Consider the following 26,352-nt stretch of genomic DNA (forward strand, 5'->3'; position numbering starts at 1 on the left):
ACTTATGTATTTGCGACTCCACCCTCCTGCTTGTTTCATCGCTCTCTGACATCGTGCTCCTGTGCAGGTGTACTTCTCTGTCCTGTTGAGGGTAGAGCAAAGTACTGCAGTGCACAGGCGCTGGGCCTCTCTGACCTTTCCCGGCGCCTGCGCACTGCAGTACTTTGCTCTGCTCTAAACAGATCAGAGAAGTACACCTGCACAGGAGCGTGACGCTGGGGAGTGACGATGCAAGCAGGAGGATGGCGTCGACAGAAGATGGGAGGCGCCGGACCCAGACCTGCGACACCCATTCGACTGGACCATACCGGCCACCCCCGGGTGAGTATAATAAAACTTATTTTTCTTATCTTGCAGGTTGAATCGGGGGCTTATCTACAGCTTTATAGAATAACTAGCTATGAACCCGTTCTACGCCCGGGTGGCGAGCATTTTTATTGGTATATGGTCTCCCATCCTGGTATGTGCTGTCCCCCTCCTATCCTGGTGTGCATGGCACCCCTCTTCCCTAACCTGGTATGCATGGTACCCTCACCCCCCCAATTCTGATAAGCATGTCACCCTATTCCTCATCCTGGTATGCATGGTCCCCTCACCCCCCAATCCTGGTATGCATGGTACCCCCTTATCCCTATCCTGGTATGTATGGTTCCCACACCCCCTATCCTGGTATGCATGGTCCCCTCACCCCCCAATCCTGGTATGCATTGGACCCCCTTATCCCTATCCTGGTATGCATGGTCCCCTCACCCCCCTAACCTGGTATGCATGGTCCTCTCACCCCCCATCCTGGTATGCATGGTCTTCTCACCCCCCAATCCTGGTATGCATGCTACCTCTCACCCCCCATTCCTCATATGCATGGTCCCCTCACCCCCAATCCTGGTATACATGGTCCCCTCACCCCCCTTTTCGTGGTATGCCTGATCCCCTCACCCCCTTTCGTGGTATGCATGGTCCCCTCACCCCCTTTCATGGTATGCATGGTCCCCTCACCCCCCTTTCGTGGTATACATGGTCCCCTCACTCCCCTTTCATGGTATGCATGGTCCACTCACCCTCCTTTCGTGGTATGCATTTTCCCCTGACTCACCTTTCGTGGTATGCATGGTCCCCTCACCCCCCCTTTCATGGTATGCATGGTCCCCTCACCCCATTTCATGGTATGCATGGTCCCCTCACTCCCCTTTCATGGTATGCATGGTCCCCTCACCCTCCTTTCGTGGTATGCATGGTCCCCTACTCCCCTTTCGTGGTATGCATGGTCCCCTCACCCTCCTTTCATGGTATGCATGGTCCCCTCACTCCCCTTTTGCGGTATGCATGGTCCCCTCACCCTCCTTTCGTGGTATGCATGGTCTCCTCACCCTCCTTTCATGGTATGCATGGTCCCCTCTCTACCCTTTCATGGTATGAATGGTCCCCTCACCCTCCTTTCATGGTATGCATGGTCCCCTCACCCCCCATTCATGTTATGCATGGTCCTCTCACCCTCCTTTCATGGTATGCATGGTCCCCTCACCCTCCCTTCCTGGTATGCATGGTCCCCTCACCCCCCTTTCATGGTATGCATGGTCCCCTCGCCCTCCTTTCGTGGTATACATGGACCCCTCACCCTCCTTTCGTGGTATGCATGGTCCCCTCACCCTCCTTTCATGGTATGCATGGTCCCCTCACCCTCCTTTCATGGTATGCGTGGTCCCCTTACCCCCCTTTGGTGGTATGCATGGTCCCCTCACCCCCCTTTCGTGGTATACATGGTCCCCTCTCCCCCCTTTCGTGGTATGCATGGTCCCCTCACCCCCCTTTCGTGGTATGCATGGTCCCCTCACCCCTCTTTTGTGGTATGCATGGTCCCCTCACCCCGCTTATCCTGATATGTATGGTCCCCCTCACCCCTATTAAACTACACACATGAAAAAAAAATATTTATAATCAACCTTCTTTCCTGTGCTCCAGCGCTGTCATGTTCTGCTGGAGGCCTGGGGAGGAGTCTGATGCTGGAGTACGCACATGCCCATAGTGCTGTCCGGCGCCATATTGCTGAAGACACACTGCAGATGTGTCTTCATTCAGTAAAATGGCGCCGGATCGCGCTATGTGCATGCGCGATTCCGGCCGCACTCCTGCCCCGGTCTCTGGCCGTAGAGAAGCGCCGTGGCAACGCTCCTCCCAGTCAGGTAAGTATGTAAGTATGGCGCCCGAGATCGCGGTATGTATGCATACCGCCATCTCCGGGCACCATACAGACTCCTCACCGCTGGCTGCCTCATTCTTTCTGGAGCCAGACTGCGCAGGCGCGTCGCGCTTGCGCATTCTATGAAAGGCTTCGGACAGAGTGACGCTTAGCAGGTTATATTATAGATGTAGATAAGCCCTGAAAGGCGGTGGCCACATCTTATAGCGGCCAAATGAGGTGACAGGTTCCCTTTACGATAGATCTTAATGAAATAGACTGAATGTTTGGGGTCATTGTCCTGCTGCAGAATAAATCTGAAGCCAATGAGAAGCCTCCAGGATGGAATTGAATGATGGAAAAGTTTCTGCTCAGATTCTTTATAATTGAGGACACAAAAAAATTGGAAACATTGAGAGCCGTAAACTCAAGGGTTGGCCAAGGAAACTTAGTGCAGCACATGAAATCAAAATTGTTAGATGTCCAGAGCTTATAATTGGGAGCAACCAAACGGCCAAGTTTCTCCTGTTCAGAGAAATTTTTCCAGAAGTGGTCCTTAAGGTAGAATTGCAGCCCAAAAAAACATGTAAACAAGGCCAAATCTGTCTGAGATTACATGAAAAGATAGAAGGATTTGTGCAAGTGACATCCACTGAAGATCTGTGGTCAGATCTCCAACATGTTTGCAACAACCTCCCTGCCAAGTTCCTTCAAAAACTGTGTGCAAGTGTACCTAGAGGAAATTATGCTTTGATGCTGTTTTAACCTCTTCACTCCCAAGGGTGGTTTGCACGTTAATTCCTGGGCCAATTTTTACAATTCTGACCACTGTCCCTTTATGAGGTCATAACTCTGGAACGCTTCAACGGATCTAGGTGATTCTGACATTGTTTTCTCATGACATATTGTACTTCACTTTAGTGATAAAATTCCATCGCCATAACTTGTGTTTATTTATGAAAAAAATGGAAATATGGAGAAAATTTAGAAAATTTTGTGATTTTCAAACTTTGAATTTTTATGCCCTTAAACCAGAGAGTTACATGACACAAAATAGTTAATAAATAACATTTCCCACATGTCTACTTTACATCAGCACAATTTTGGAAACTAAATTTTTTTTTGTTAGGAAGTTATAAGGGTTAAAAGTTGACCAGCGATTTCTCATTTTTACAACAAAATTTACAAAACCATTTTTTTAGGGACCACCTCACATTTGAAGTCACTTTGAGGGGTCTATATGGCAGAAAATCCCCAAAAGTGACACCATTCTAAAAACTGCACACCTCAAGCTACTCAAAACTACATTCAAGAAGATTATTAACCATTCAGGCGCTTCACAGGAGCAGAAGCAACATGGAAGGAAAAAATTAACATTTAACTTTTTAATCACAAAAAATGATCTGTTAGCAACAATTTTTTTAATTTTCCCAAGGGTAACAGGAGAAATTGGACCACAAAAGTTGTGGTCCAATTTGTCCTGAGTATGCTGATACCCTATATGTGGGGGGGGACCACTGTTTGGGCGCACGGCAGGGCTCGGAAGGGAAGCAGCACCGTTTGACTTTTTCAACCTAAAATTGGCTGGAATTGAGATTGGACACCATGTTGCGTTTGACGAGCCCCCAATGTGCCCAAACAGTGGAAACCCCCCACAAGTGACCCCATTTTGGAAACTAGACCCCCTAAGGAACTTATCTAGATGTGTGGTGAGAACTCTGAACCCCCAAGTGTTTCACTAAAGTTTATACTGCCCAGGCGTGAAAATAAAAAAAACTATTTTGTGCCCACAAAAATGATCGTTTAGTCCCCAATTTTTAATTTTCCCAAGCTTAACAGGAGAAATTGGACCACAAAAGTTGTTGTCCAATTTGTCCTGAGTACGCTGGTACCCCATATGTGGGAGAAAACTACTGCTTGGGCACACGTCGGGGCTCAGAAGGGAAGAAGTGACGCTTTGCAATGCAGACTTTGATGGAATGGTCTGCGGGCATCATGTTCCGTTTGCAGAGCCCCTGAAGTGGTTAAACAGTACAAACCCCCCACAAGTGACCCCATTTTGGAAACTAGACCCCCTAAGGAACTTATCTAGATATGTGGTGAGAACTTTGAACCCCCAAGTGTTTCACTAACGTTTATTCTGCCCAGGCATGAGAATAAAAAATCCTATTTTGTGCCCACAAAAACGATCGTTTAGTCCCCAATTTTTAATTTTCCCAAGCGTAACAGGAGAAATTGGACCCCAAAAGTCGTTGCCCAATTTGTCCTGAGTGCGCTGGTACCCCATATGTGGGAGAAAACTGCTGTTTGGGCACACGTCGGGGCTCAGAAGGGAAGAAGTAACGCTTTGGAATGCAGACTTTGATGGAATGGTCTGCGGGCATCATGTTCCGTTTGCAGAGCCCCTGAAGTGGTTAAACAGTAGAAACCCCCCACAAGTGACCCCATTTTGGAAACTAGACCCCCTAAGGAACTTATCTAGATATGTGGTGAGAACTTTGAACCCCCAAGTGTTTCACTAAAGTTTATACTGCCCAGGCGTGAAAATAAAAATCCTATTTTGTGCCCACAAAAATGATCGTTTAGTCCCCAATTTTTAATTTTCCCAAGGGTAATAGGAGAAATTGGACTCCAAAAGTTGTTGTCCAATTTGTCCTCAGTACGCTGGTCCCCATATGTGGGAAAAAACTGTTTAAGGCACACGTCGGGGATCAGAATGGAGTGACGTTTTGGAATGCAGACTTAGATGGAATGGTCTGCGGGCGTCATTTTCCATTTGCAGAGCCCCTGATGTGCCTAAACAGTAAAAAAAAACACAAGTGACATTGTTTTGGAAACTAGACCCCCAAGGTACTTATCTAGATGTGCCCCAACTAATCTAATCTTTCCGGTAAAGTAATTTAGTAGTGCATTGAGGTGTGGTACAATTTGAAGCAATCCTTCATACACAGGCCAGGTTTTTCGGGGCATGTGTCGCATTGATAAATGGTGTCCTTGCATATTCCATTTTTGTAACACACTTGGCACCTTTTTTGCGATTTATCTTTTTTTCCAGTTTGCGGGACCTCCCCCGGGAAATGCTGACCTGGTACAATACGAGCACCTTCAGTTCCGAAAGTTCTGGGGCCTGCTCCTTCCAGAGTGCCAAACATCAGGGCCTTAACCACTACCTCCTGGAACTCAAGGTACGACATAACGGTGTGGTGTGCACATTGTGACAGCAGGAATGCGTTGAGCATTGCTAATTGGACAATGTGCATGGCCAGCTTTTTGTACCACACCTTGGCCTTTCTCAAAGCATTGTACGGTTGGAGGAGTTGATCAGAGCGATCAACGCCCCCCATGTTTTTATTGTACCCCAGCACATATTCAGGTTTGCTGACCTGTGCAGAGGTACCCCGTACAGTGCTGAGGGCACTGCCATCACCATGTATGGTGGTCAAGAGAAGGACATCCCTCTTGTCCTTGTACTTGACCACCAGCAGGTGGTCGCTACATTGGGCCCTGCTCTCACCTTTTCGGAGCATCTGCCCAAATAGCGTCTTCGAGAGGTCTCTCTGATTTTTGCGGACAGTACGGCAAGCTGCGGTACCTCGCGCAGAGAGGGATTTGTAGAGTGGGATGCTGGTATAAAAGTTATCAGTGTAGATGTGATAACCTTTATCCAGCAGTGGGTGCACCAAATCCCACACAATTTTCCCACTCACTCCCAGGACAGGACATTCAGGGTGTTCAATCCTGGTGTCCTTTCCTTCGTACACTCTAAACCTGTGGGTGTACCCTGAGATACTCTCACACAGCTTATAGAGTTTGATTCCGTAACTGGCCCTCTTACTGGGCAGGTATTGATGGAATCCGAGCCTGCCCTTAAAATGGACCAAGGACTCATCCACGCAGATGTTCCTTTGGGGCACGTACACTTCAGCAAACTTTTTGTTGAAGTGTTCGATGACCGGCCGAACTTTGAACAGACGGTCAAAGTCGGGGTCATCTCGTGCGGGACACTGTGCATTATCGTTATAATGCAGAAACTTGTGGATGGCCTGAAAACGCGTCCGGACCATGACCATTCGGAACACTGGAGTGTTGTATAAAATATCAACACTCCAATATTGCCGAATTTCAGGCTTCTTCAGGATACCCATGTGGAGGACCAGGCCCCAAAACAGCGTCATTTCAACTGCGTCCACAGGAGACCAGTTAGTATAGGATGAACGCGGGTTTTGCTCCAAAAATTGCCGAGCGTACAAATTAGTTTGCTCCACCATGAGGTTAACAAAGTCCTCAGAGAAAAAGACTGACAAAGTCAATTTCTGTGAGGCCGGTGGTGTCAAACTTGATTCCTGATTCTGCCACAAAATCAGGAATCAGTGGCTCGTAATTTTCGGGGGACGAAGTCCACACAGGGTCTGCCGAATTAGCTGCGGGCATGGTGGGTGCTGCCTCATCTTCTGTCCTGGAGCGTCTGCGTGGCGGTCCCGCAGGACCCGAGGAGGAAGATGAGGAGGGGGAAGAGGAAGAAGATGAAGAATCCGAAAAATAAAGAAAAGTCGGATCGTCATCCTCGCTATCAGTGTTGGAGGCAAGTAAAGCATATGCCTCCTCCATTGAATAGCGCTGTTGGGAGGAACGTGATGGGCGGGACATTTTTTGTGTAAATATGGTGCTTGGGTGTACTTTATTTATAACTGTGTATGTGGTGGGGGGGCTAGTGATTGGTGCACACTATCCTGTAAGAAAAAGCTAAAAGGAAATGGGGAGCAAAATACCTGTGAAAAAAAGTCTAAAACAGCAGGTCTTAGATATGATAAGTGAACGGCGTCACTTATCAAACTTTAGTGGCTGCTGGATGTGTGTGTGGAGGTGGCGCAAAGGGGGCTAAGGAAAAAAAAGCGAGCACGAGTGTTGATCGGTGAATTGCGTCACCGTTCAACGCTCGCCTGCTGCGCACGGGGGTGGAGCAAAAGTGGGGTGGAGGGGGGTAAAAATAGGGGGAAGGGGGATGGGGGATTGGGGTGGATGAAGAGAGATTGGGCAGGGATCAACAGTTAGGGTTGTAGTTAGGTGGCACAAAGGGGTGAAAAAAATGAAAAACGGTAGGCACAAGCTTGGATAAGTGACGTGTGTCACTTATCCAAGTTTTGCGGCTGCGGGATGTGTGTGCGGAGGTGGCGCAAAGGGGCTAAGGAAAAAAAAGCGAGCACGAGTGTTGATCGGTGAACTGCGTCACCGTTCAACACTCGCCGGCTGCGCACGGGGGTGGAGCAAAAGTGGGGTGGAGGGGGGTAAAAATAGGGGGAAGGGGGATGGGGGATTGGGGTGGATGAAGAGAGATTGGGCAGGGATCAACAGTTAGGGTTGTAGTTAGGTGGCACAAAGGGGGGTGAAAAAAATGAAAAATGGCAGGCACAAGCTTGGATAAGTGACGTGTGTCACTTATCCAAGTTTTGCGGCTGCGGGATGTGTGTGCGGAGGTGGCGCAAAGGGGGCTAAGGAAAAAAAAAGTGCGCACGAGTGTTGATCGGTGAACTGCGTCACCAATCAACGCTCGGCGGCTGCGCACGGAGGTGGCGCAAAAGTGGGGTGGAGGGTTAGGGTTGTAGTTAGGTGGCACAAAGGGGGGTGAAAAAAATGAAAAATGGCAGGCACAAGCTTGGATAAGTGACGTTTTTCACTTATCCAAGTTTTGCGGCTGCGGGATGTGGGGGCTAAGGAAAAAAAAGTGAGCACGAGTGTTGATCGGTGAACTGCGTCACCGATCAACGCTCGGCGGCTGCGCATGGAGGCGGCGCAAAAGGGGGGTGGAGGGGGGTAAAAGGGGGGTGAAGGGGGTAAAAGGGGGGATGAAGATAGATTGTGAGGGTGAAGATAGATTGGGCAGGGGATCAGGGATCAATTAACACTTACAGTTGTAGTGTTCTTTCTTCTTTCTTCTGCAGGGATTGTGATGCTACAAGCTGTGGCACCACAATACCCAGCACAGGAGATCTTGCTGCGTCCAACCTCTCTGCAGGAATCCTCAGCTAGAGTGAGGACCCCTGCAGACAGGTCAGACAGGTCAGGGACAGATCAGGGGCAGGTCACAGAGCAGTCACATCGCTGCTGTGACCTGTCATTGGTGGGATCGATCCCACCAATCCCTGCTCTGCCTGGTGACCATGGTAACTGCCTCGGATCGGGGCTCACAGCTCCGATTCCTAGGCAGGTCATGGCCAGGTCATCAGCAGGGCACAGAGCGGTCACAGCGTGACCGCAGCTGTGCCCTGTGGCTGGCACGATCGCCAATCTAATTGATCGCGAAAACCACTTCCTGCAGGCCCTTCTGGGCCTGTCCTAGTCTCCAGCCTAGGATCGGTGCTATTACAGCACCGATCCGGGCTGATACCGGTAGGGCACAGCGACGATATTGCGCCGCTGTGTGCTGCGATTGGCGCGATCGATTAGATCAGCGATCGCGCCAATCTGGGGGCTTTTCTCCAGTGCCTGGCGTTGCCAGGCACCGGTCCTAGGATCGAGTGCATCGGCCTAGGATCCTGTTGTTTCAGCCAATCTGATTGACTGAAGCAAAGAGAAGTACTGTGATTGGCTGTTCTGAATTCAACAGCCAATCACAGCTCACAGAGGGGTGGGCCAGGGTGGAGGCTGCCAGGGATGCCAAGGCCATCTATCCTGAGGTAAGATGGCGTCAGAATTTTAATGCAATCACCGTGAATTAAATCACGATGTCGCGTTAAAGGGCATGACGTAATAATCCGTCCATGGGACTTAAGTCCCAGGTCACATGGACGGAATATTACGTCCATTGTAGGAAAGGGGTTAGAGGTAAAGAATGAGCACACATATATATTATTTGATTTAGATTTATCTTTTGTTTAGTCACTTTGCGTTTTGATAATTGATAAAAATAAACTATTAACACTTCTATTTTGGAAGTTTCTCACTCTAAAATTTTTCTGATTCATGCCTAAAACCTTTGCACAGTATGGTGTATATATAGTGCTCTGAAAAAGTACTCATACCCAATTAAATTGTTCATATTTTTTTCACATTGCATCCACACATTTAAATTTATTTTTACATAATATACTGACACAAAGTAACAACTATTTGCTAAGTGTAAAGGAAATTATACATGCTTTTTTAATTATTTTCCAAATATAAATCTGAAAATTGTGATGTGCATTTATAGTCAGCCCTCAGTAGTCTGATACCCCTAAACAAAATTCTGAGTGACCCACTGCCTGCAGAAGTCACATAATTAAAGGGAATCTGCCACCCATATTTAGTGATATCATGTAAAGATATCACCCAATTGTGCGTCACATAAGGATTCTTTTAGGATTTTTTATTCCCCCTGACCCCGCACCTTTGAGGCATAAATACCTTTTTTGTCTTGTTGTGGATGTATGCAAATCGCCGCAGTCCAGTCCGATGGGCGTGGCTTAGTCACCTTCTCCCCCCCTCCGCGGCTTGCTGCATGTAATCTTCATCTGTGAATATCACAGATAGCGTTGGTTTCTGCGCTTGCGCATTGTAAAGGCCTCCGGCGCCTGCACAGTATGCTTTGCCCAACCGTGGGCAAAGCATATAATCGCTACTGCGCATGCGCCGGTATTTTCCAGCGCGGTCTATGCCCCGGAAGTGTGTCCTGCATGTGAAGACAAAATGCTATTTGTTGCGAAAGCTTAACACTTCACATCACCCTGAAAACACCAACCTCATTGTTATAATTGGTGGAGGCAGCATCATGCTGTGGGGAAGCTTTTCATCAGCAGGGGCAGGGAAGCTGGTCTGAGTTGATGGGAAGATGGATGGAGCTAAATGTATGGCAATCCTGAAAGACAACCTGTTACAGACTTCAGAAGACTTGAGACTGGGGCATAGGTTCCCCTTCCAGCAGGACAACAACCCTAAACATCCTACCAGAGCTGAAATGGAGGGTATAGATCAGAACATATTCATGTGTGTGAATGGTCCAGTCACTGTCCAGACTGAAATCCCACTGAAAATCTGTGACAAGAAGTAAAAATTCCTGTTCACAGATGTCTCCATCCATTCTCACTGAGAGCGAGTGTGCAAAGAAGAAGGGGCAAATTCTCACCTCTAGATGTGCAAAGCTGTTAGAGAAAGACCCCAAAAGACTGTAGCAGTAATTATATCGAAAGGTGCTCCTATAAATTAGTGATTCAGGGGAACGGAATACAAATGCGCCTTACAATATTCATATTTTTATTTTGAAAATATTTAGAAATCCAAGAATCATTTCCTTTACACTTCACAATTACTTGCTAGTTGGTGTTGGTATCACAGAAAATTCAAATAAAATAAATTTAAGTCTGTGGTTGTAACATGAAAACATGTGGAAATGTTCACAGGGTATGAATACTTTTTCACAAATTCTCATTCCACAATGTATTATGTATACTGGTCACCTTCTGTGAGAAGACCACTTATATAGATAACAACTTTTTAATATATATTTGTCCACAATAAAAGTAAAGCAAGAGAGGCATTAGTTATATAGTACATTGAACAATGCTCATTCCTGATTTTAAGTAGATACTGTACATTTTTGAATACTTGTAAAAATGAGAATTTGACCCAATTTTTAAAAAGAACCTATCGTTGAATATTTCATGTTGAAGTGGACACAAGATGTAATAGTAAATGCAGAGTGGAATAAAAAGTTTTGTTTTTAATTTGGTCCCTCCATTTTGGGGGAGTGGAGCAGGCAAATATTTAGCGCCTAATGAGTTAACTTTAGTTAAAGGAGTTATCCACTCTTTTCACAAAAGTCTGCAGTCACTCTATTTGGCTGGGGGCATGTACAGTATTTCTGTCTCATGTATGATGCTGACCAATCATAAGCAAGTATTATCATAGAAGAGCCAAAGAAGCTGTGATGATGTAATCGGGGTCATTTGCCAAGAGTCCACAGGTCCTGCCAGCTGGTGTGTGGCATGTGCAGCATAAATAAGCACTGAAGATATATTACACAGCACAGAAGTGTGGTGCTACTAACTCCAGTTAATATTTCCACACTTCTGTGCTGTGCATATTATCTTTTCTGCTTATTTAGGCTGATCACTCAGTAGGGTACCCAGGGCAGCAGTCATGGTCGTGGGGCTTCATTCCCACAGCTTGGCACCCCACAAATAAATTGTGTCCCACTGTGATATCTTGTGTAGGGTGCATGACACTCACTTGCTGGCCATAGTTCAGTTTTGCATACTCAGGGATAGCTGCACACAACTCATGGTTCGTTTCAACATTTAAGTTTACTTGACAGTTGCAGTACATCAGATTGTATCACGCAGTATCGGGCACAGTAAGTTCCGTTTCTTGTTTCAGTAACATAGTACATTCCATGCTTTACTTTAGTTTCCGTCTGAACTATTCCTGCTGTAACAATTCCTGTCAGCCCCAGAAATTTTCCATAAGACCCCATAATATTGCCGTGATCCATAACTTCTCCCACACGTGGTTTCATGTCCAACTTCCTCTGTATGGAAGGGGTGTCCGTGCTCTCCATAGCCACCGACTCGAGCTTTGAGCTCTGGACGTTGCAGGAATATCCACAGTGAATACTGCCCAAAACGACTTGTACTTTGGACTGGACCAATCATTAACTGTCTCTTTGCTGTGTCTGCCCCAGTAGTCTGTTGCTAGGCAAATGTTAACCTTTTACCTACTAACTACAGTAACTATTTTCTAACAGTATGCGCTTATCATTACACTAACAATGCCTATCACTGTCTGATCTGCTTTATGTCCTAAACTCTAAACTATATCCTATACTTTCCCTACACCCGAACTGAGTGCATGTTGCTCACAATAGGCCTTGCCTTTACAGTATTTACATAGCAGCATCAGTACCTTACAACACTATAGATTAGCTACAATACATTGCATTAACAGTGTCTCTTAGTGCCTATAGAACGCTATGCAAATTCACATTAGTCTCAAAATACAATCAAACCATGTCACAACACATAATTAGATATACTCCTTTAAGACATTGTTCTTAGGTGGAGAGGCATATGACATCTACTGTCACCCTTACAACTCCAGTTGAGAGGACCTGTGACCCTGTGGATCCTTGTCATGTGACCATAATGATATCATAATAGGCCCTTTTGCACTTTTACATTGGCATGTAAAATTTTAGGCACCCCTGGTCAAAATTAGTCTTATTGTGAACAGTTAAGCAAATTGGAGATGAAACGATCTTTACAAGGCCTAAAGTTAAAGATGCCACATTTCCTTTGTATTTTAATAAAAAAATATATATGTGTATGTATATAAATAAATATATGTCACAGGTAGGAGTCGCTATTTGTTCTCCCCAGGATGCACATGGAGACGTATTGAGGCCATGGGGGGCCATTGCAGTCACAGGCGTACCTGTGATTGCAATGGTGAAGCAGTGACCGATTTAGCAGGTAGGGGTCACTGTGTGTTCTCCCCAGGATGTGCACAGAGGCGTATGAAGGCCATAGGAGTGCATGGCAGTCATGGGCGTAGCTGTGACTGCAATGCAGATTAAAAATAATAAAAATAAGTGCTTGTCTTGGAGAGATGTAGTGCTTATCCAAGGCAGATGTAGGGAAAACCTGCTCTGGCATGTTGTGTTTTGAAACAGACTGCATGATGGTAGTTGTGCAGTCCGTTTCATTTTAGTCCCGGCTGAAGGCCACAGGTTCCTTTGTTAAAAGCCCTGCAGAAAAGGGTCCAGGTGTGTCAGGGCCAGCTTCAGTTTGGTGTAAGTGAGAGTGCAGAGCAGAGGCTCCCCAGAGCTTTGTCTGCATAAAGAGACGCAAGTCAGAGCGGAGCCAATAGGCCTGGCACCCACAGCGTACACAGTGGTGCTGCCATCCACGGTGACTGGTCTCGGAAGTGGACTGTCTTGTGCCTGAAGGTGAACCAGAGGTAGACTGTCCTGTGCATGAAGGAGGACTAGCAAGTTTAATGGCTACAAACAGTTGGATATGGTACCTGGCTGTAATCCAGAGGATATCAAGGACTGTAAGAAACATTGACATGGCGGTGCAATCGTCCATGGCTACTGGTCAAAGGGAAGTCCAGCGTGCTTAGTGACTCTAAATGGAAGGATGCCATGTAGTATGTAGTGTGGTGAAATGGACACTAATACTATGCACTGAGATTTCATGCACTTGTGGGAAATGAACACTGAGATTATATGCACATTAAAGGAGTTTGTGTTTGAACTTTGTGGGTCCCTGCCTCCTCACTGCATACAGTGCTACCGCAGCACTACTATATATGTGTATATATATATATATATATGTACAATGGAGGAAATAAGTATTTGATCCCTTGCTGATTTTGTAAGTTTGCCCACTGACAAAGACATGAACAGTGTATAATTTTAAGTTTATTTTTAACATTGAGAGATAGAATTTCAAAAATAAAATCCAGAAAATCACATTGTATAAATTATATAAATTTATTTGCATTTTGCAATGAGAAATAAGAATTTGATACCCTACCAACCATTAAGAGTTCTGGCTCCTGCAGACCAGTTAGGCGCTCCTAATCAACTTATTACCTGCATTAAAGACAGCTGTCTTACATAGTCACCTTTATAAAAGACTCCTGTCCATAGACTCAATTAATCAGTCAGACTCTAACCTCTACAACATGGGCAAGACCAAAGAACTTTATAAGGATGTCACGGACAAGATCATAGACCTGCACAAAGCTGGAATGGGCTACAAAACCATAAGTAAGATGCTCGGTGAGAAGGAGACAGCTGTTGGTGCAATAGTAAGAAAATGGAAGAAATACAAAATGACTGTCAATCGACATCGATCTGGGGCACCATGCAAAACCTCACCTTGTGAGGTATCCTTGATCATGAGAAAGATGAGAGATCATCCTAAAACTACACGGGGGGAACTTGATAATGATCTCAAGGCAGCTCAAAACCATTGGTAACACATTACGCCGTAAAGGTTTAAAATGCTGCAGTGCCCACAAGGTCACCCTGCTTAAGAAGGCTCATCTGCACATGAAGTTTGCCAATGAACACCTGGATGATTCTGTGAGTGATTATGAGAAGGTGCTGTGGTCGGTTGAGACAAAAATTAAGGTCTTCAACATTAACTAAACTTGCTGTGTTTGGAGGAAGAAAAATGCTGCCTATGACCCAAAGAACACCATCATCACTGTCAAGCATGGAGGTGGAAACATGTTTTGGGGGTCTTTCTCTGCTAAGGGCACAGGAGTACCTAACCGCATAAATGGGAGAATGGATGGAGCCATGTACCATAAAATCCTAAATGACAACCTCCTTCCCTCCGCCAGGACATTAAAAATGGGTCAGGGCTGGGTCTTCCAGCAAGAATATGACCCAAAACATACAGCCAAGGCAATAAAGGAATGGCTCAAAAGAAGCACTTTAATGTAATGGAGTGGCCTTATAGAACTTAATCCCATAGAAAACCTATGGAGGCAGTTGAATTTCTGAGTTGCCAAGCAATAGCCTCAAAATCTCAATGATTTAGAGATGATCTGCAAAGAGGAGTGAACCAAAATTCCTCTTGACATGAGCTCAAGCACAAACCTCATCATCAACTACAAAAACCGTCTGACCTCTGCGCTTGCCAACAAGGGTATTGCCACCAAGAATTAAGTCTTACTTGCAAGAGGGATCAAATACTTATTTCTCATTGCAAAATGCAAATAAATGTATATAATTTATACAAAATGATTTTATATATTTTATTTTTTATATTCTATCTCTCAATGTTAAAATAAACCTACCCATAAAATTATCGACTAGTAATTTCTCAGTCAGTTGGCAAACTTACAAAATCAGCAAGGTATAAAAATACTTTTGCCCCCCACTGTGTGTATATATATATATATATATATATATATACATACAGTATATATATATATGTAGTATATATATATATATATAAAATGAAAAAAAGGCTATATATATAGTATATTGTATTCTTTTCATTTTCGAAATTAAGAAATGAAAAATCAGCCGCCACAAATGTTTTTGCACCCTTGTAGATTTGACCACAGTTTTATATCTTAATTAGCCTGTTAGGGTTATGACTTGCTAACTATCATATCATCATTAAGAAAGGCAAGGTGATGCAAATTTCCCAGCTTTATAAAAATCCAGCCTCCTCTAACCTTGTGCCAAAAAGCCATGGGTTCTTCTAAGCACTCTGAAAATGTAAATGGTGGAAGCCCTCAAAGCAGGAGAGGAGAAGGCTATAAGAAGATAGCAAAGCGTTTTCAAGTTGCTCTTTCCTCAGTTTGAAATGTAATTAAGAAATGATGGTTAACAGAAACAGTGGAGATAAAGATAAGGTCTGGAAGACAAAGCAAAATTTCAGTGAGAACTGCTCATAGGATTGCTAGAGATGCAAATCAGAACCCCTGCTTGACTGCAAAAGAACTCCAGATTTACTCGACTCTGGAGTTGTGCTACAATATTCTACAGTTCAGAGACAACTGCACAAATATGACCTTCATGGAAGAGTCATCAGAAGAAAGCCTCCCTTGCGTCCTCACTGTAAAATTCAACATCAGAGGTATGCAAAAGAACATCTAAGCAAGTGTGGAGACATAAGGGTCAGTGGCCACTCTTGTCCACTGGCCTGGTTGTCTTTCGGAATACTGCATGGACCAGGGCTCATCCCTCTGAATGCCCGAACTTTTTCCCCATGGCAGAATACTACTCAGACAACAGAGATAAAGGGTAACACAGTACAGTAATAATTTATTGGATCGCCAACAGTCAACAACACATAGCACAGTCCCAGGCAGTACATATGATGGTGGATATTATAGAATCTCACCCTTCCGCTTTCAGGGCCAACTCACCTAACCAGTGGCACCCCGCTTTTGATGGTCACCCACAGAGAGAAGGTAGCTGTAAGCTTAGGAAGCTGACAGAGTACATTGATGTATGTGGCCAGCTGACTTGATTGTCCCAAACTTGATTCTCCAACCGTCTTTGACAGTTCAATAATGGTCAGTGGAGCAGATCTCTATTCCTACAGCTAGACCATGGTCCTTTAGGCTGATGTCCTGTAGAGAGTGAAATCTGTTGGAGACATGGTGCCTACTGTCATGAAGAGCCTCTCAAAACAGTTCAAAATTCTATAGTACATAGCTCTTATTCAGGCATTTTCCACAGGATTCAGGGAAGATATGAGGAGGTCATCTCTCATTGTTCAAATAACCTACATAGGATATCCTTCAATATTTGCAGAATAACAAGCTTCATAGTAACATAGTAACATAGTTTTGAAGGCTGAAGGAAGACCTTATGTCCATCTAGTTCAGCCTATTTTTAGTGCAGCTGTTCTGCATTGTTGATCCTGGGGAAGGCAAAAAACCCACAGAGTAGAAGCCAATTTTCTCCATAGGGAAAAAAATTCCTTCCCCTAAGCTGGGTCAACCATCTACCTATAATATTGTTATTCGTAACCTTCTATACTGTTACTCACAAGAAAAACATCCATTCCTTTCTTAAATTCATTCAGTGAGTTGGCCATCACCACTTCCTCAGGAAGAGAACCCTTTTCTATGCTGGTGAAATTGTCTTTCCTTCAAACGAAGAGAATGCCCCCTTGTTCTTGTCACAGTCCTTGGTACAAACAGTTCATTGGAGAGATCTCTGTATTGCCCTCTGATATACTTGTACATACAGATATTAGGTCTCCCCTAAGTCTTCTCTTTTCTAGAGTAAATAGACCTAATTTTGATAACCTTTCTGGGAATTGTAGTGAACCAACTCCATTTATCATTTTAGTAGCCTGCCTTTGAACCCTTTCAAGTTCAGTAATGCCTTTTTTGAGCACTGGCGTCCAAAATTGCACACAATACTCCAAGTGTGGCCTGACGACTGATTTGTACAGAGGGAGAATTATGTTTTCATCTCGTGTCTCCAGATCTCTTCTAATGCATCCCATGACCCTATTTGCTTTGGTGGCAGCTGCCTGACACTGGGCACTCCAATTTAACTTCTTATTGACTAAGATGCCTAAGTCTTTTTCCATGTCTGATTTCCCCAGCAGTTTCCCATTTAGTAAGTAATTGTAGCATCTGTTTCGCCTTCCCATGTGCATAACCTTACACTTATCTGTGTTAAACCTCATTTGCCATTTTTCAGCCCAATTCTCCAATTTACTCAAATCTGTCTGTAGTTGCAAACTGTCCTCCTTTTTGTTAACTACCTTACATAGTTTTGTATCATCTGCAAATACTGATATTTTACTGTGTAAGCCATCCACTAGATCATTAATAAATATATTAAATAGTAGGGGGCCCAATACAGAACCCTGTGGTACCCCACTAGTAACCCTGGCCCAATCTGAGTATGCACCATTAATAACCACTCTTTGTTTTCTATCACTAAGCCAGCTACCTACCCATCTACACACATTTTCCCCTAGCCCAAGCTTTTTCATCTTACTTACCAATCTTTTATGTGGGACAGTGTCAAATGCTTTAGAGAAGTCGAGATAAATGACATCCAATGATTCTCCTTGGTCCATTTGAGAGCTTACATCCTCATAGAATCTGATCAGGTTAGTTTGACAGGAGCGATCCTTCATAAATCCATGTTGATAAGGAGTTAAACATTTATTAACATTGAGATATTCCATAATGGTATCCCTTAGAAACCCTTCAAAAATTTTACCCATAACAGATGTTAAGCTTACTGGCCTATAGTTTTCAGGTTCCGTTTTACACCCCTTTTTAAATATTGGTACCACATTTGCTTGCCGCCAATCAAAAGGAACAGACCCTGTTTCTATAGAGTCTTTAAATATAAGGAATAGAGGCCTGTCTATCACATTACCTAACTCCCTTAATACCCGAGGGTGAATGCCATCAGGGCCAGGTGATTTGTCAATTTTAATCTTACTAAGGCGGTTCTGCACTTCTTCCTGGGTTAGGCAGGTAATACTTAATGGGGAGTTTACATTATCACTCTGCATTTCCCCTGGCAAATCCTTTTCCTGTGTGAACACTGTTGAGAAAAAAGTATTTAAAACATTTGCTTTTCCCACATCGCTATCTATGATTTCACCCTCATTGTTCTTTAAAGGGCCGACACCATCAATTTTAATCATTTTGCTGTTTATATAATTAAAGAATAGTTTGGGGTTTGTTTTACTTTCCTTAGCAATGAGTCTCTCAGTTTCCACTTTTGCTAAATGTATTTGTTTTTTACACATTTTATTTTTTTCTCTATAACTTTTTAATGCTTCTTCATTGCCTTCTTGTTTTAGCTTCTTAAATGCCTTGTTCTTGTTATTTATTGCCCTTTTTACATCCTTATTTAGCCACGTTGGTGTTCTCCTGTTCCTAGCCCTTTTATTTCTGTACGGTATGGCTAGCTCGCAGTGGGTGTGTAAAACTGATTTAAATATTTCCCATTTATTTTCTGTGTTCCTATTTTTGAGGACAATGTCCCAATCAATTCGGCGAAGGTCCTCTCTAAGCTGATCAAACTTTGCTTTCCTGAAATTCAGCGTTTTTGTAACCCCCGTCCAGGGCACCTTACTGAAGGACAAGTGGAATTGTATTATATTGTGGTCACTGTTCCCTAGGTGCCCATCGACTCGTACTTCTGTTATTCTATCTGGCCTGTGGCTTAAAATTAAGTCCAGAAGGGCTGTCCCTCTAGTTGGGCCCTGCACAAGTTGTGACAGATAATTATCCTTGGTCACTGACAGAAATTGGTTTCCTTTCTGAGATACGCAGGTTTCAGTTTCCCAGTCTATGTCGGGGTAGTTGGAGTCCCCCATAATAATCACCTCATTGTGATTTGCTGCTTTGTCTATTTGTTTCAATAATACATTTTCAGTGGTTTCTGTTATATTTGGTGGCTTATAACAAACCCCTATGAGGATTTTATTACTTTTCTCTCCTTGTATCTCCACCCATAGAGACTCCACCTCTTCATTTCTCTCTTTTATATCTTCTCTTAGTGTGGGCTTTAAAGTGGACTTTATATATAGACAGACTCCACCCCCTTTCCTTTTTTTACGATCCCTCCTAAACAAATCATATCCTTGCAAGTTAGCAAGGACTGATACAAATGATAATTAACATATTAGCACACATTGTTTGTTCAATTTTCCTTGTCTTTGTTTCTAAAGGATAGTTGACTAAGCTGCAAGGACCGATACAAAAGGTAAACAGCAACCATTCACAGACATAAATTCAATCTACAATAATAGTCAATGTTCAGACTCATATGAACATTTCCCTGGGCCTACTACATAGCCTGATGTATTTTGGAAACAAGTCCTTTGGACCGATGAGGTTAAAATAGAATTCTTTGGCCACAATGATCAAAGATATGTGTGGAGAAAAAAGGGCACAGAATTTAAGGAAAAGAACATCTCACCACCCATTAAGAATGGGCGTGGATCAATCATGCTTTGGGTTGTGTTACAGCCAATAGCACCGGGAACATTTCACAAGTAGAGGGAAAAATGGATTCACTTAAATTTCAACAAACCCTTGATGCAAATATAACACAATCTGTAAAAAGCTGAATGTGAAAAGAGGATGGCTTCTACAAATGGATATTGATCCTAAGCACACTTCAAAATCCACAATAGACGACCTCAAAAGGCGCAAGCTGAAGATTTTACAATGGCCCTCACAAACCCCTGATCTGAACATCATTGAAAATCTGTAGCTAGACCACAAAATAGCACAGGATGCAAGGTGACCCAGAAATCACAGAACTGGAAGAATTTTCCAAGGAAGAATGAATGAAAATCCCTCAAACAAAAATTGAAAGACTCTTGTATTGCTATTAAGAGCGTTTACAAGCTGTGATACTTTCAAAAAGGAGGTGCTACGAGGCTCTAACCATGTAGGGTGCCGAATCTTTGGAATTGCTGATTTTTGGGGGGAATTTTTAAAATATAAAAGATGAAAATATATACCGTATATGTTTTGCCTAAAATACAAAGGAAATGTGTCATTTTTAACTTTAGGCCTTCTCATTTCATCTTCAACTTGCTAAACTGTTTACAACTGTTCACAATAACCATAATTTTAAGCAGGGTTGCTGAAACTTTTACATGCCACTGTATATTGCTGCCAGCTTATGATTGGTTAGCATCATACAGGAGGCAGAAGTACACACTCCTAGTGAAAATTATCTAATAACATTCACTTAAACTTGACTAAAGTTACCTCATTAGGTGCCAAATACTTGATTGCTAGTATCTCTTCAAAGGTGAGGCAATATGCAAAAAAACAAAAACTGTTTTATTCTGCCACTAATATGTCATTTGTTCAGTGCACCATGGAAAATTTGGTGGACTGTAAGTATGCAGTCCAACCACTCACACCACATTGATACCAAAGGTGTCCTTAGCTGTTTCATTATTGTCTGTATACCGATACTATAGTTGACTGTAAAATGTGACACAACGACCTTGTTTCAGGCCTCCAGCTATGTACAGAGAATATGGAATAAAAATGTATCTGTCCCTCTATATGTAATGGTACGTTTACAAGAGGATAAAGGGCACATGACTGTTCATAGAAGCACTTGTTCCCAATTATCTGTTGGTGTAAGCACGCTGGCCATCACCCGATATGAGCTTGTTCATTGGGTGATTAGACCTTTTACGTTGGCAAAAAAAACAATTGTTATCAGCAGCACATCGCCAGCATGTGAACAACAGTGGATGTGCCGCCGATAACATCACACTGTACGAGGACAGAATAATTGCAGGATTGATCAAACTCATTTAAAGACTTAAATAATTTAACTATACTTCTCAACAATGAAATTGCAACACCAAGAAGGAAAATGTTAGGAACGGCGGAACTCACTAAATAAAAATAATAATAAAGTGCGTTCGCCGCTCGGGGTCCACCGTGCAGTAGGTGATATAACCACTGCTAAGTAGTGGCAGGAGCAATATGGCGGAAATGCGCACAGGCTTAAACTTCAATCAGGTGCGCAGAGCAATCTCAGTTAAATTCACAGAGATGCCAAATAAGTACAAACACAAAAGACTGAGCCTGTTGAGGTCACAGTACTCAGTAAAAACGCACACACGGTATCAGGTCACAGGAGTAGCCCCAGACGGTGGCAGTACGTCCGTTGAGACCTACCGTGTGCGGAGCCTCGCAACTGCGGACGCAAAGGGGCTGCTACTGCAGCGCGGCGTGGACACTGCCGCTAAACGACAAGGCTAAGGTTTAGATTTCACCTTTCTGTCTTTAGGCTTAGTTAGTCCTCTGTCTGTGACGAGGCGTCTAGGGCAACGTAGGAACGCTCCACGGCTACTGGTGGTGTTCTGGTGGCATAGCCTATTGCACTCTCCTCCTCGGTGACCCATTCATAACAGTCATGCCTAGTAGACGGACCCTGGCCGGGGGTATGTATTGTACAATACTGGGACAAAAACTAGCGAATCACCTCAGCGCATGTTGTGTACTGGGGGAATTCATAAATCTGCAGTGACACAGAGTCATTGCAGTCCTATCGATTTGGACTGGAGAACCCCTTAAATAACCTCAATGATAGCAGCCACTTCGTGAAAGTGCTGAGATTTCTGTACCTAAAGCTTATACTCGATACTGAATAAACCGAGATGTTTTCAAAATGTTGTTTCCGTTTTTTCATAATTTAGATATTATTAACAAGTCTATCCATCCCGTGATTTCCAAAATTCCATGACTTTTCCATGTTGCAATTTAAAAAATGAGGAGTGCAGGATGAAAAAAAATCTTAACGTGCCGAGAGTATTCATTACAGGGAGACATATTACCTAGAGTCCTTGGCAGTCATACACACCTTGCAATGTGATTACGATGTGAGGATTTTACAGCATTGTGGATACATTCAGGGATGAGAATCAGAGGTTTGAATGTTACTTTATGGTTCACGTTCATGTACTGATTTTGGCTGCTCCACGCACCATTAGTGATCTACTATACACAAGTCTTCAGGGCTTGTTCATGCGGGCCAACAAGCAATAATTTGGACAGAACGAAGGCAATTGTGATTGTTCTCTCACCATAAAGTATTATATCATTGACAGCATATCCCCTTTTACGCTAAAGCAATGTGCTGCCGAGAAGAATTTTTTTTAACCAGCATCAACAGCATGTTGGCACGCGTGGATAATTCGGAACTAGCCTTCATAGGATCACTTGAGGATTATCTACGAGTACAGATACACCATTAACCAGTGAACAATAGTATTTCACAAAAAGATCTACCTGCCTTTAGCTAATACTGTATATTACCAAGTAATAATGAGTGCATGATATTACCCCAAAGTGACAAGAATCACACTTTAATTGTCTTGTTATTAAGCGCCTCTTTCTCTACATGGACTCTATATTGCTTTACTATTAATCTTCTGGCCATTATGGGATGAAACTGCAGCTGAGGAAGTAAAAAAGCAATGAGGAGTAGAGGAGTGTATGATTCATCTCAATTCAGTGTCATTTGCTGTGAACATTTTTTGACTTCCAGATGTGAACCTAAAATATTTTTTCTTTTTATTGTGAAGCAAACAATAAATAGAACAAAATAACTGAAAACCTCTTTGTGCCTAACTATTCACCCCCCCCAAGTCAGTACTTGTAGATCCTCCTCTTGCGGCAATTGCAGCTGCAAGTCACTTTGGATAAGATTCTATAAGCTTTCCACATCTTGCCATTGGGATTTATGTCCATTAGTGATGAGCTAGCGCTAAAATGCTTGGGTTCTCATTACTCGAGTAGAGCAAATCGTAATGCTTGTGTGCTCGACTCGAGTAACGAGTATAATGTAAGTCAATGGGAAACTCGAGCATTTTTCTGGTGGCCCCCTCGAAGGTCTGGAGAGGTCTAAAAATTGCTGAAATCGATGGAAACAGCACTGAAATGGCATGGGAAGAGCATTGGGAAGACCCCTGGAATCATCTCGGAATCCCTGATCGCTGATGGGAACAATGTTATCTGAGCATTATGCTACTTTTATAGACTGACAATAAAACATACAAAACTGGAAAAAATGTTAATGAACATTCTTTCCAGGATAATGAATTTTAAATTAGAGAAAAAAATGCTCCTCCACACTTTGGGCTATGCTCACACGTTGTGTTTTTGCTGCATTTTTGCACTTTTACATTGCTTTCAATGGTGAAATAAACATTCACCAGCTAATGTAATTTTAACATTTTACCACCTTACCTGGCCATGTGCTGTGTGAGACATGATCAGACACATCCTGTTTATTTTATGAAGGAGGGACTCTGAAAGTCATACATTTTTTTCAGTGCCATCAGGCAACCCTCACTATTTGTAGAGAGCTACCAGGGGGCCATTGCTATTGTTAGAAGGCCAGTAGTCGGACCTCACTATTTTCAAAGTGCTAGAAGGTGGCCCTCACTATTATCAGAGGGGTGTCCAGCTGCCCTAACTCTAATTTTAGAGGTCCAGCAGCCAGCCCTCAGTAAACATTTTTGGAGGGCCAGCAGCCAACAATGATTTGCATAGCCGTATATTGCTACTGCAATATCATTTATCCATCTGAAGTGGGCAAATTTTCTTTTTCGTATTAACATTGTAAAGTTTGAAACTTGGAGGGCCAGAAGGCAGCCCTCACAATTTACAGAGGGCCAGCAGGTGGCCCCACTATTTTTAGGGGTCCAGCAGGAGTCTTGTGGACAGATTAGACCAAACTAGAGCTTTTTGGCAAAGTACATCATTCTATTGACTGTAAATGGACAAATGGACTGAGACCTACAAATACAAGAACACAGCAGCTATAGTCAAATATGGTGGAGTATCAAAGATATTTTGGGGTTGTTATGCTGCCTCTGGCTCTGGGTGCCTTGACTGTGTGCAAGGCATCATGCAATGTGAAGATTCACAAAGGATTTAGGGTCGCAATGTAGCATCCAGTGTCAGAAAGCTGAGTTTGCATCCTAGGTCATGGGTATTCCAGCAGGATAATGACCCCAAACATACTTCAAGAAGCCCCCAGAAATCGATGGAAACAAAAGCACTGGAGAATTCAGAAGTGGTAATTCCACCCCCAGTAGCATAAAGTCTCCCACCGCTACCTCTTACATGCAGCTGCTGCAGTGAAACTGCTAAGGTACACATTAAATCAGTTAATTTTACCTACTTTGTTGAATTTCTGAGTGAAGATCACCGTAAAAACCAAGAATCTGTCAATGAGTCCATGGAGAAATGCAGCAGCAAGAATTAAAATTTATAAGGCAATAATCCCTGACTAGATAGCTGTTATATCCTAGCTCTACTGGAAATTCTCACCCTAAACAATTTGCAGATAAGAGCGGTGTTATTGTAGGCTATAGAAGGGATTTGAATTGGCCCTGAAAATAATTTTTTCTTGTACATGGCAGCAACAAACTCTGGAGGAACGCAAGCAACACTGGCAGCTTTAATGAATTTCTCAGTACAGATCACCATAAAAACATGAATCTGTCAATGAGTGCATAACAAAAGTGCCAGCAAGAATTAAAAATTATAAGGCAACAATCCTTGACTAGATGTCTGTCATACGCTATACCTAGTGCGACACCTCATCGTGGACAAAGTGCAGATAAGAGCGGTATTATTATAGCAGAATAGAACCTACTTGAATTAGCCCTAAAAATAGAGATTAGTTTAATGTAGCAACATCAAGGACTGTTATTTCATCAATCCTGCTGGGAAAATAGTGGAGTATTTCGCATCTACTCAGCCTGATATGGCGGACACCAGGATCTTCTGTACTTACTGTACAAACTCTCCTGTCCCGGCTGTAAAATTCTGTATGCAGTGTGAGAACTCCCCACGTTATGTCCATCTGTCAGGCCACAGGTGGGGGTCAGAAGAAGGCTATAGCCGAAAAGTACATTGGGGCAGGCACCGGCACCCAGCAGAGGTAACCTTTGTACTATCTTGATTTTTCTCTTGTAGTCCACCACACTTCTTTAGGAGAATGTTTTTTCACTAGGATTTTTTTTGCTCTTTTTTGGATATATTATCCTGTGAAGTGTGTTAGCTTACTAATCTTCAAGTACAACCTCTTAACAACATGTGGTGGGTTCCTGTTGCCAAATTTTTGGTTTCCCACTTTTTAATAACTTTGTCTTTTCAGTTCTTTTTTGTCAATAAAATGTTATATTTTTTATGATTGGTTCTTGTGTAAATTTTATATTTTTCTGATCTTATTAATGCTTATGCATCAGGCATAAATCGGATAACAAAAATATTTCATCACATGTTGTAATGAAACAAGATAGGTAAAAAACCAAGGTGGTGAATACTTTTGCAAGCCACTGTATTAAAACCATATCTTGTGTCAACAGACCTCAATGTGAATAAGGGAAGAGGAGCACAGGAGCTTAACTAGTTCAGACACCTGTCCATTGGAAACTGTGTAGATGAAATGCCTATCTGTACCAGGGTGTGTTCCCCACCTTGCAAGTGCAAAGGAGGAGATCTGCTTTGGTTGAATGAGAAACCTCTGATGGGGGTCTAGTTTGGCTTTTTTCCTAAGTCATGTGGCAAGGCCCGTCAAAGGATCAATTTTGACTTTTAGGATTGATATTTCCAATAGGTAGCACTTGTGTTCAAGTCTCCTTCCTCTCTGAAAAAGCAATTTGCTTATTTAATTTCCCTGAGGAGCATCTCCTTATGCTGGCTTGGCACTCTTCAGAAGAAGAGATGCTACCCCTTAGGCCGGTTTCACGGTTTCATTGGCTCCGCTACGTGTAGTGACAGTTTGCTCACGTACTGGATACACTGACACACATAGATCCATTCAAATGAATGGGTCTATGCATATGTCAGTGTGTTTTCACTGACGATGTGTCCGTGTGCAAAACACGGAGACATGTCAGTGTTTGTGGGAGCGCACTGTCCACAAAACATGCTGAACACGTGCACAGGGAAACAGTGTATACTGTCCTCCGTGTGCACGGCCGGCCGCTGGGGATAGAAGGGCTACTGTAAGCTGCTGTTCCCCGGTGGCTGGTGCTTAACCTCAGCTGTCACTCTTCTCTCCTGCTCTGCTGGCAACATCACAAGCGAGAGAGAATGAATAATAGAAAACCCGACATGGGGTCCCCATTTGTTAATGAACCAACCCTGCAAAACTCAAAGCTGGATTTATGCCATGGGACTTGACT

General features: G+C 43.4%; 1 protein-coding gene across 1 annotated transcript in view; it reads left to right on the forward strand.

Annotated features, from left to right (window-relative positions):
* Positions 1-26,352, forward strand: part of FRMPD3 (FERM and PDZ domain containing 3) — a 382,662-nt gene that overhangs the window by 168,590 nt on the left and 187,720 nt on the right. The gene's annotated exons all lie outside the window — the stretch shown is intronic.

This window comes from Dendrobates tinctorius, unplaced genomic scaffold (assembly GCF_039654945.1).
Source record: "Dendrobates tinctorius isolate UK_male_01 unplaced genomic scaffold, ASM3965494v1 ptg000034l, whole genome shotgun sequence".
NCBI lineage: Eukaryota > Metazoa > Chordata > Amphibia > Anura > Dendrobatidae > Dendrobates > Dendrobates tinctorius.